Genomic DNA, 13,117 nt, shown 5'->3' on the forward strand with positions numbered 1-13,117 from the left:
GCTTCTGCCAAAAGGGGATAGTTGTGGTCCTTTTTGCATGAGGTTGTTGGATGCAGGGAACTGTTGACAGCTCAGGACAGACAGGGCAGAGTGTTTACAGGGATTCGTTACAAAGGTTGCTTACAAGGTTAGTTACAAGCCGTAGCTACCGTTACAGTCTCTAGCCGCCAGCAGGAGCAATGCCCCGTGGTCCTCTTCCTCTGCTTTTGTAAAAATCCTGGATATTTTTGCCTGGCTATCTTTCCAGAAAAATCTCTTTTACCCTTTCCAAGGAAATTCCATCAAGATTTTGATGAAGGGTATTAAGCTGATGCAATCTTTTGGGAAAGACTGACATTGTGCCATAACCCACCAACCTCGTACCACACGGTGCGTCTTCCCAAGTCTAAGATTTTATGATCTTCAGTTAATTCTTGTGGTACGTATGAGATGCTTTGGCACATTTATCCTTAAAGTCATTCCTCTGTTTTTTTTTGGGGGGGGCGGGGGGTTGGCCTTTTTCTTTTTGCTCATGTGACACATATATTTTCTCATGTTTCCAAATAACTTATTGCTTGTGTCGGAAAGTTATAATTTTGGTGTATTCGTTTTTATATTTAACAACATTGCCTGATTTGGGAATTAGTTCTAAAATTTTAACTGGTTTTTCAGTATTTCTAAAAATTCAGTAGTGTCATCTTCAAATAATAATACATGTGCAGTACCTTCTCCCCAGTCTAAGCCCCTCCTCTGTGTTACCATCCAGGAGAATCAGCTCCCACATCCAGAAGGACACTGAAAACAGTAGTGTGGGGACTCATCCTGGATGTGAGGTGTCAAAGAGCCCTTTCTTTACCTTCTGTCTCTGCCACCTGCTGAGCGATCATGCAACCCGGTTCCCCGGTGCTTCAGTTGCTTCACTGGTTTAAGGCCAGCACTGATAGCACTTACCTTGGAGGTAATGCTTTGTGGAGTGGCTGGTTAGTCATCCTGTAATTCATTGCTGCATCTGTCTACCCCTGCTCTCCTTCCTTCCCACCTGTACCCACTGGACATTTTCTTTCCACCCAGACTCCTTCTCTGTCTTTTTCACAGCTGGTCCCTCAGGTGGCCCTTATTCCCCGAGCCAGTTTTTACCATCGATCAGAAACTGCGCACTTTTTTCCTCTCTCAACAAAGGATGGATGTTGCCTGTCCAGAGCTGAGCTGGGAGCCTGCCTGGAGATTCAGTTAGAGGTTGAGGGTTGAGAGGAAGAATCGAACTCCCTTGGTGGTCTGAGAAATTCAGAATGGTAGCATCTTCTAAAGATCTTCAGTACAGGAAATTCCGAGAAAACACGGTCTGGCGTTGGACCGAATGATTTTAGGGAAGCTTAAATACAAGACGTGATGAATTAGCAGAGGATTTTCAGTCATAACACTGCCACATATTAATATTCTAGATCCTGACCGAAGGTTGGAATGACTGTATTAGTCACAAATGTTTCTCCTCTTTACCTCTTTTTAACTTATTTCTCTCTAGAAACAAGATTAGTCGGAATTCATTTGAACATTTTGGTCTCGGTATGTAGCCACATCTGGTCATCTTCATGGTTTATCTTTGTGAGTCTCAATTCACAGGAAGAAAGAGGATGTAGCCATCGACTGCAAGATTAATTCGACCCTGATCTCATTTCCCTTCAATTCAGCAACTCCTTGATTGTGTGTCAGTCCATCAATCAAGAATATGAGAAAGAGAGATGACAGTAAGTTGGATGAAGCTGAGAGATGGATCTAATAATATCCTTATTACCAGGTTTTCTCTTTGAGCCTAAAACTACATTCTTAGATAAAAAGACTCCAAAGTTACAGTAATTCCTCCTGATGACTTGCATTAAAGTTGGGGTTGAGTGGCAGGTATTGAGACTGGAAGGGAGGAGGATCTGAACCCGGAGCCCTCGGGGCCAAGCAAATCCCAAAGACTGCCTGCAGCCACAGTTAAGAATTCACAGGGTTTCCCTAGTGGCGCAGTGGTTGAGAGTCTGCCTGCCGATGCAGGGGACATGGGTTCGTGCCCCAGTCCAGGAAGATCCCACATGCTGCGGAGCGGCTGGGCCCATAAGCCATGGCCGCTGAGCCTGCGCGTCCAGAGCCTGTGCTCCGCAACAGGAGAGGCCACAACAGTGAGAGGCCCGCGTACCGCAAAAAAAAAAAAAACAATTCATGCAATCTGGAGTTTCTAGCTCCTCCCACCTACTGGCTGTGTGACCCCAGGCAATTCTCTTACCTTCTCTGTGCCTCAGTTTCCACATCTGTAAAATGTGGATGATAATAGGAAGTACAGGATTATTACAAGAATTAAATGACTTAGGGTGTACAAAATGCCAAGGACGGTGCCCGAAGCAGGGGAAGTGCTGCATTCGTGTTTATTGAAATGTTTCAGGGAGGTTGCCCATGCTGTGGGCAGGGCCTGGGCCAGGCAGAGCCAGGGCAGGGGCTGCGTTTTCCCTTTTATGGAGGTGGTGGTGAGGGTGGGTCCCTGCATTTGTAGGGGCTGCCGAGGGAGGCCTGGTGTTGTCCCCACCCAACCCTGAGAGGTGATGTCAGATACACTTTGCATGTGAGGAAAGGAGGCTCCAAGAGGGAGGACATACATCCAAGGCCCACAGAGCAAGTGGTCAGTCCAGGGCACAGTGACAGAATTCAGCAGGGCAAGGAGAGGCCTGTGTGGTTTACGGTCCATCACATCCCGGCTGGGCTGGCAGGAGTGTTTCCAAAACAAACAGAGTAGGTCCTGTTGCTGGTAACACTGCTGTGTCACAGCAAGAAGAAATGAGCAAACAGAAGGCAGGAAAACACTTTCCTTGACTTTGTTCTCTGATTGTGAAGTCCAAAAGAAACACCTGTGGAAAGGGAGCATTCCAATAATATAGAATACACGATTCATATGGAATGAGTTACACGAAAAATAAATCTCCCTTCACTGACCAAAAATGTTTCATATTCAACAATCATTTCAACAATGAAGTAAAATATGGCCCATTACAATATTTCTGTTATTTTTTTTACAGTTTTTGAGATTACAATTAAAATTCATCATAACTGAGCTATAAATCTAAATTTTCCTAATTCAACAAGGACCACAACAACAAAAACAAAATAAACAACCCAACTAAAACATGGGTAAAGGACTTGAATAGATATATCTCCAAAGAAGATATACACCTGGCCAACAAGCACATAAAAAGATGCTCAGTATCGCTAATCATTAGGGAAATGTAAATTAAAACCACAATAAGATACCACTTCACGGCTACTAGGATGATTATTATTAAAAAAAAATAAAACAACCCTTGTGCTTTGCTAGTGGGAATGTAAAATGGTGCCCTTGCAGTGGAAAACAGTACGGTGGGGCCTTAAAAAATTAAATAGAATTACCGTATGATCTAGCAATTCTGAATCTTGGTACAGACACAAAAGGATTGAAAGCAGGCACTCAAAATATTTTTGTGCATCAGATTCACAGCAACATTATTCACGGTAGCCAAATGTGCAAACAAGCTAAGTGTCCACTGATCTATGAATGGATAAACAAAATGTGATGTGTGTGTGTATATATAATAATTCAGCCTTAAAAAGGAAGGACATTTTTATACAGCTACAGCACGGATGAACCTTGAAAACATATGACAAGTGAAATACACCAGACACAAAAGGACAAATATCAATATTATATGATATTTGTACCACTTATTTGAGGTACCTAGAAGAGTTAAATTCTTAGAAACAGAAGTGGAATGGTGATTTTCAGGAGCTGGGGAAGGAGGGGAAGCGGAGTTATTGTTTAATGGGTACCGACTTTCAGTTTGGGGTGATGAAAACGTTCTGGAGACAGACGGTGGTTGACAGCAGCCCAGCAATGTGAATGTACTTGGTATCACTGAACTCTATACTTAAAAATGGCTAAAGAGGTTAATTTTATGTTATGTGTATTCTACCACACACAAAATAATTCTCTATACTCTGACACACCCCAGCTGCTACTGCCCAACTGACCTTCTCATAAGTGTTCCACTGTCTGCGTGTGGACCTTGAGATTCTGAATTTCCCTCCAGCGAGAAAGTATCAAGGAGACGTCACCAGAGGATCCTGAGAAACGTGTTAACAAATCAGCTCTTCACAAGAGTCAGTTATCCTTACGTTGTTCCTCATTCCCTTAAATAATATCTGCCTTCAGAATTGTCTACTTGTTAAACTTCTGATTGCTGTGCATACAGTTTATAAAATTTCCAGGGCCATTCACTCACATTTTGCATTTAGTGGGGTGCTTTTTGGGGGAGTGGGATTCAGATGATGCCAAAATGCAGGCATATCCCAGATCTATTGCAGGTTCCACTCTAGACCACCACAATAAAGTGAATATTGCAATAAATGGAGTCATACGAATTTTTTGGTTTCCCAGTGCATATAAAAGTCTACACTATACTGTAGACTATTTTCTTTAATTAATTAATTTATTTTTGGCTGCATTGGGTCTTTGTTGCTGCACGCGGGCTTTCTCTAGCTGTGGCAAGCAGGGGTACTCTTTGTTGCATTGTGCGGGTTTCTCATTGCAGTGGCTTCTATTGTTGCACAGCACAGGCTCTAGGCGTGCGGGCTTCAGTAGTTGTGGCACGTGGGCTCATTAGTTGTGGCTCACAGGCTCTAGAGCTCAGTAGTTGTGGTTCACGGGCTTAGTTGTTCCACGGCATGTGGGATCTTCCCAGACCAGGGTTCGAACCCATGTCCCCTGCATTGGCAGGCGGATTCTTAACCACTGCACCACCAGGGAAGCTCTACTGTAGACTATTAAATGTGCAATAGCATTATGTCTAGAAAAACATTATACATACCTTAATTTAAAAATACTTTATCGCTAAAAAATGCTAACCATCATCTGAGCCTTCAGTGAGTTGTAATCGTTTTGCAATAGTACCATCAAGGGTCACTAATCTCAGATCACAATAAAAAATATAATAATAATGAAAAAGTTTGAAATATTGCAAGAATTACCAGAATGTGGCACAGAGACACGAAGTGAACAGGTGCTGTTGGAAAAATGGCGCCAATAGCTTTGCTCAAGGCAGGCCTGCCACAGACCTTCAATGTGTCAGAAACGCGACATTTGCAAAGTGCAATAAAGAAAAGCACGCTAAACCAAGGTCTGCCGATATGAGAAAGAATAACAGGAAATTATGGAGAATCTCAGTGCGTGGTAAGGAGCAGTTAAATAGATCTAAAATGGGTAGATTTGCTTAGCTACATTTAGAAATATAAGCCAACTCTTAACCCTTTCTGAAAGTTGCCAAAGCATGTTTATGGATCTCTCTGTAAGAAAAGCAGCATTTTTACAAGCAAAATTTTCTTCTTAAAAAAATTCAAAATGTGCGTAAATTGAGCTTGAAATCTAGCCTTGACTTAAATATTACCCCAGTGAACAATTGTAGGTACATTTCCTTCTCTGGCACCATGAACGACTCTTAGAACGTTAGGTAGCTAACCAGGGATCTTTGGGGAAATGCCTCAAAAATCCCCAGGAAAGGCCAGAAGAGACGTTGCCTTTCTGGTTTGTTCCAGCTTTTAAAAGATCATTTCCTTTCCCACACTTTCAGCAGGGTAGTCATAGCCTGCATCAGAGAAGCTCTATTTCATACTTAGAAATGGTGAAACTTCCCTTGGGTTCTAGATCCTAACTGTCTTGTGGATTTTGATTGGAACAGAAATTGCTCGTTTGGGCTGAGCCGGTGGTTTGTGGAAATGTGAAGTCCTGGGAACCAGCTGGGGCAGCGGGACAGGATGGCTCCCTCTGCTCGCGTAGATAAGTGCAGACAGAATATCAGTTGTCACTGACTTCCAGCTTCTATTTGGAGCGAAGATGTAGGGCTGCTGTCAGAGGGAAAGAGTGGAGATGAGGACACTTTGAAGGCAGTAACATGAACACGATATTGGGAAAGAAGTCAGATGAATTCACCAAAAAAAGACAAGAAAAAGATACAGAGGGTATTTGCCCCTAAATAATCTGTTCTTTGATTAAAATCAACTTGTTCTGTGTTCCTCAGCCCTACTATTTTCCTACTTCCAATTTCTCTAAACAACATTTTATAGAAATGGACCTTTAAACAGTTAAAAAAAAAAAACAGTAATGATATAGGCTATCACTCACTGAGCTCATGCTCTGGGCCAGGCACTGTGCTAAACTTGTCATATGTTTCAATTAATCCTCGCAACAGTTCTACGATGTAGATACTAGAATGACCCCAAGTTCACCAATAGGGACCTTAAGTCTCAGAGAACATACAAGAATTTCCCAAAGTCCCTTAGCTCCTAAATGGCAGAGCTGGGATTTAAATTCAAGGCTCTTGTTATTTCGAAGCCACTGCCCTTGATCACCAAATTACATTATCATCTGTACTAATGAAGGTTACCATACAATCAAGCCATAGCTATTGTTGAGTGGTGTGAAGATGGGATGATTGTAATCTTAGCCCTTCCTGCTTCTGAAAAGACAACAGGGTATTAAAAAAAAAGTCATGCTAAAAATTGTATTTTGATATAGTGTTTCCTTAGAACACATAAGTCTAGGGCCAATTAATGTTGGGATCCACGATGATCATTAGCATAGTAAATGCCCTGAGAAGTCTTGCAGTGAAAAGGTGTTTAATGTAAGTAAATGTAATTAATTTTACTCTCAATCCTTTGGGAATAGTTGAACTGCTAGGTAAAAATTACACACGACGATAATCACTGTCTTATGGAAATAGTGGAAAACTATAATTTACATTCAATAAGAAGAGGCTATATTTATTCATATATTGAAATATTATATAACCATTAAAAGTATGCTTACAAGACCTAAAAAGCAGGCTTTATAATAATAAAACAGTATGCATTTGCTTTAGAAAATACATAAATAAATATAAGAAAATTAAACTCAATAAGTACAATATCCAACGGTAAAAAACTTTACGTTTTGGTGTTTTTTTGTTCTTCAGTATTTGTTACATTATTTTCTACACACACACACAACACACACACACACACAAAATTGATTTCATATGTGGATAACAGGTTTTTAGCTCTATTTTTCCAGTTACTATGTTTTTTTTTAACATCTTTACTGAAGTATAATTGCTTTACAATGGTGTGTTAGTTTCTGCTGTATAACCATCAGCTATACATATACATATACCCCCATATCCCCTCCCTCTGGAGCCTCCCTCCCACCCTCCCTATCCCACCCCTCTAGGTGGTCACAAAGCACTGAGCTGATCTCCCCGTGCAATGCAGCTGCTTCCCACTAGCTATCTGTTTTACATTTGGTAGTGTATGTATGTCCATGTCACTGTCTCACTTCGTCCCAGCTTACCCTTCCTCCTCCCCGTGTCCTCAAGTCCATTCTCTACGTCTGCGTCTTTATTCCTGTCCTGTCCTTAGGTTCGTCAGAACCATTTTTATTTTTTAGATTCCATATATATGCGTTAGCATACAGTATTTGTTTTTCTCTTTCTGACTTACTTCACTCTGTATGACAGACTCTAGGTCCATCCACCTCACTACAATAACTCAATTTCGTTCCTTTTTATGGCTGAGTAATATTCCATTGTATATATGTGCCACATCTTCTTTATCCATTCATCTGTCAATGGACATTTAGGTTGTTTCCATGTCCTGGCTATTGTAAATAGTGCTGCAATGAACATTGTGCTACATGTATCTTTTTGAATTATGGTTTTCTCAGGGTATATGCCCAGTAGTGGGATTGCTGGGTCTTATGGCAGTTCTACTTTTAGTTTTTTAATGAACCTCCATACTGTTCTCCATAGTGGCTATTTTGTGAGCCTTTTCTCGTCTGTATTAATCAATGGCTAAGAGCTATTGTTTAGTGACTTTTAAAACATGCCTGTGTCTCTCTAATTGATATTTCCATTTCTCATTAGCAGAAGTTCTCTCATTGTCATCACTCAGCCATGTTGTTTCAAATATTGTTGGTATCATTGCTAACCCTGGAGTGTTTCCTTTGGGCAATTAAATGTTCCGGCACGTCACTTGTGCTCATGGCTCATCGGCAGGCAGCCAGGGCCCCACCCAAACACAAGGGCTCCAGCCAGTGCGAGCCTCCACCATGCCAGAGAGGTGGGAGCTGAAAGCACAAGGCAGAGAACACCAGTGGCTGCCCGGTCAGGCCCACAGCACTCACTGCTCCAAGTCAAATGTACCTCATCCCCGGAATGTGCCAGGTTTATCCAACCATCATCCTTGTTGGACATTTTAGGGTTTCCATGCTCTTTAGTCTTATAAAAACACTGGCAAGAGATTATATATTAACCTTTGATTCCATCTCCGGTTATTCCCTTTGGATACATATCTTGAAACTGAGCTATTAGATCAGGACATATAAACACAGTAATACTCTTCACTTATTTTATCAGTTTTTTCCAAAGCATTTGCATAAAAAACTTGCTACCAGCAGCAATGTAGAGCCCAATCAAGCTCTAATTTCACCACCTCTAAGTATTGTGACTTTAGAAGTCTATGCTAATTTGACATCAGACATAGTATTCCATTGTTGTTTTAATTACTAGGTTAATGATATATTAAAATGCTTATTACGTGGTAAGAAGTGACTGGGTAAAACAGTCATACAAAGTAATACTGTGGATGGGGAGAAATCATCTAAATACTCCACAATAGTTTACTGTGATTACTGAAAAATCTGTATTTTTCATGTGCTAATTTTACTACGTATGATTATCAGAATAAAAGTAATGTTTATTAGACTTATGGTAAAGTAGTATTTCAGATCAGTGATGGGCAAAAGAATTATTCAATAAATAGTATTGGGAAATTGAGTAGTATATGGTATAGTATACCTACACTATAAACATTAATAAATTCCAGAATAACACCTATATGTAAATAAGCAAGCAAATAAAACAAATCTCAAGGCAATTATGTTATAATAAATGTCAAATGAAAACCGGTAGAAAAGAATTCCTTAAGCAGTATAAAAAACACAGAAAAGATATGTTCCCATAAACCTTTAATACAATGGGGGGAATTCCCTGGTGGTCCAGTGGTTTGGATTCCACACTTCCACTGCAGGGGACACGGGTTTGATCCCTGGTCGGGGAACTAAGACCCTGTATGCTGCATGGCGCGGCTAAAAAAATTAATTAATTAATTTAATTAAAACAATGGAACAATAGGAGTCAACAAGGGTTAAGGGCAGGTAACAGAATGAGAAAATATGTTAACATATGTCACATGTATAGAATTAGTGTCCAGAATACATCTAGAACCTCTATAAATCAATAGACAAATGGTAAAAATAAATCTGGATATAACTAGGGCAATGCAAATTAAAGCTATCAACTATTTCTTTTGGATCGTTCACATTCTTTTCAAAAAAAGATAATAAATAATGTTGGTTGGTAGAAATGCTGGCAAAGTCTTTCTGGATCGAAATTTAGCAGCATCTCTTAAAATGTCATATACATTCCCCTTGTCCCAACATTTTGTTTTTAGGTATATCAATCAGAGATACTGCCACATACACACAAAGAGTATACAAGAATATTTGTTGTAAATTTCTAATAATAAAAGACTGGAATCAACCTAAATAGCCATGGAGGCAGGAATGGCAAAATAAGTTAGCATACATCGATGCTATGGAATACTAGCTTGTTATTTTAAAAATAAGTTATATCTATGTGTAAGGACATGGAAAAATATCTAAGACATATCATGAAGTGAAAAATAAATGTTACAAAGTGGTCTATTGGCTTTGTTCTCATTTTCAATGTAGCAGAGCACAGAGGTTAGAGTGCAGGCTTCGGACTCAGGCTGCCTACGTTCCTGTCCTCTGTGCATCAGTCACTGCCCTGGGCAGATGATTTAACCTCCCTGATTTTGGTCTTCACGTTTCTAAGACTGGTGCCATGACAGTACCTATTGCCTAGGGTTGTTCTGATCATCAGGTGAATAAACCATGTTAAGTGCTTAGAAAAATCTCAGGCACATTGCAAGTGTTAGCTACTTATTTTGTTAAAAATAAAAACACACAAACCAAGATAGAATGGTTTACCTCTATATACCATATACGTTTTTGTAAATAGAAAGAAGAAAGCATGAGAGATTATTTATAAACTGTGAACCTTAGTACCTTCAGAGCCAGAAAGTGGGCAGAAGAGGAAGCAGGGAAGTTGGCTTTTACTTTGTGTGAATTATTAGAAATGTTGCCCAAAAGGATGTATGTATCTATTATTTGAGCCATCAAAAAATGGAAGCGATAGTTAAAATTTTTAAATTTAATTCGAAGAATTGTCTCCTCACCTATAGTTTTTACTTCTCTGAAATCATTTTATAACTATGTATATGTTATAGATTTACTTCTAATTTACTGCATGATATATGGCATCCTGACTGCCGTCTATCATTATATAGTTGATGTAAGGAGCAATTTTCTTTCACATATTCAACTTTCAACTAATTTTTATTGAACAATTCCTATGTTCCAGGCACTGAAGTAGGTAATGGAATTTTAAAAGTTAGTATAATCGAATCAGGTTCCCAGGAAAAGGAGAAAGGTCTGAATAACCAACCACTTGACAGCATGATGCTTGGGAGAGAGAGGCACAGGGAACTGGGGGAAGAGCCAGGAGAGTTCTTGATGCCAAGGTGACAGAGCCCTGCACAAAAGCAGGGGTCCTGAGCTCTTGCCCGCCATCCAGCCCCAGCCCCAGACACTGCTGAGGACATGCAGAGGCTGGGGAGAAGGCAGAGTTCTGGAAGAGGAAGGAAAGGGAGGTTCAGGCAAGGACAGGTGTGAGTGGGAAGGCTGAGAGCGGGGCTGGGTAATGACTCCATGGGGTGGCCAGTCACCGCCTCCTTACCTTCCCAGTGCCCATGGGTCCAGATATGGCCCTTTCCAGGCAATTGACCTGGATAGATACATAAAATTCACCGTAACTATTCCAAAAAGTACTATTCCAAAAAGGAAGTCTCTGGTACCTGTTGTGATGTCAAGTGATACTGTGAATAAGCCTGTTTTTACATCAACAGTCTGAACCCTCAACAAAATTAAAATTTGGGCCACGTCTGTAAGGTCAGATATTGTCCTTTGTCATTTCTCCGGTTTTCACGTGACTGTTCTTAGTATCTTCCGACGAAGCCACCCGCAAGTGACCCAGCAATAAGACGGTGGCAGCCCTTGTTCAAAATGAGAAAATGGCCTCTCCAGCCTACTGCTTCAGGAAGGGAAGCATGAAAAAATACATGCACATGGGTTTCTTTCTGCAGTTAAAAAGGAGCTTATGGTTGAGTAGACCACAGCCTTAAGAAGACACTTGTCTGGTGTGCTTGTTTTTTTTTTTTCTAGATGCCAATTAAAATTAGTTATCAGTCACTTAAAATTTTCCCTTCCCGGGGTAAGTGTGCAAAGGCTGAAGTGTCAAATGAGTTTAAATGCTGCTGTCTTCACAGTACCATGTGAAGTTACAAATATTCTGCTGATTGGGCCAACACAGATCATTTTGTGTTGGTTAAGCCTCCGGTGTAGCCATTAGACTGGTTAACATGTAATTTCAAAATGAAATAAAAAATAAAGCAATATTTTAACATTGTAAAACACCATGTCTTTTGACTTTTATTGTCAAATTGCTGGTTTGGTCAAGACTAAAATAGCCCTTAATTATATCTGGATTTCATAGTCTTATTTAGGGAGCAGCAATCTATATTTCCACTTTTCAAAATGAAGTAGAATTAAACACAACTTTTTCTGAACTAAAATGAATGACCTGTTTAGGTTTAATATTGAAATGTTATGAAGTTAATAATAATGTTATAATAATTGAACATGATAATCAATAACAAAAAATATAATTCCTTAACATTATATTTTGACAAGTACCAGTTCAACTAAAATCTACTAGACCTAAAATTCCTTTCTTTCTTCAAAAAGAGATGTGATCATTGTTGTTACCTCTTTGGTGTAGTCATTTAATAGTCAAAAATATATTAAATACTTTTAGCATCAACCAAGTAACTTTACTTGATAACCCATTTATTTTCTAAAAATGCAAAATGATTTGTAAAGTAGAAATTCGTTTATGTAAAACACGTTTCTCACAAAAATACTTGCTCGTCCCCAACTTGAGGCATTTCCTTTGAAATTCCCCAACTGATGATTTTCAATCAATCATTCTATTAAAACAAATTTGTCAATTGAAATGAAAACATCCAACAATGCCTCTATATGGTATTACCTGTTTGGCTAATAAGGAAGATATTACAGAAACCTTAGAAAAGAGCTTTTTAATTTAAAAAGAAAGAAAAGAAAGAGTCCTACACATGCAGAAGACACAGAATGACTCCTGAAATATCAAGGTTAGAAATGTTCCCCGAATTTGGCTTTCACCGACTTACTCAGGAAAGAAAAGAGCAGTGCAGCAGCTCTACAGAGTCTGGCCGACCGGCATAGACCTCACCCAGAGAGATTGGACGCATATGGACGCCATTTGTAACCAGGGGAGAGAACCCAGGGGTCAGCCTAACCTTTGGTGTCTGCCTATCCATCTGTTTTCACATTAGTTGCAAATTATAGAATCCTCCAGACCCAAATGACCATAAATCAGTACTATGAACATGTACACTTTTCCCGTCTGTCATAAAACAATGAATTAAATTCATGCCTGTCAAAATAGGCTGCAGCAAAATGGCCCTTCTCCTGCAGCCCAAGGAGCACAAAGCTTCGCCTCATCGCTGTAATTTATGGCCTCCGTGGGGCTTTGGGGTGATTAGGCCTCGGCCCACCAACACGCAGAAAAACAGTAGGAACTCCAATAACTCCAAATGGAAATCTTGGGTCAAATTTATCAAACAAATCAGAGAGAAATCTCTTTCTGTTTGGAAAAGGAGGAGATCTATTGCATGTTTAGCGTTCATGCACCGCCTTGGAACTTTGGGCTATTCGGTATTTGTGAGTTTTGGAATTTCTCGCTTACAGAGTATCACCAAAGGACATGTAATGTATTAGACATGAGCCATTTTTAGCCAAATAAAATATACAACCGCAAGCAAAGAGGTTTTTCAATGTTAACATCAACATAGTTGTGCAAATGAT

The sequence above is a fragment of the Orcinus orca genome, chromosome 16 (genome assembly GCF_937001465.1).
Source record: "Orcinus orca chromosome 16, mOrcOrc1.1, whole genome shotgun sequence".
NCBI lineage: Eukaryota > Metazoa > Chordata > Mammalia > Artiodactyla > Delphinidae > Orcinus > Orcinus orca.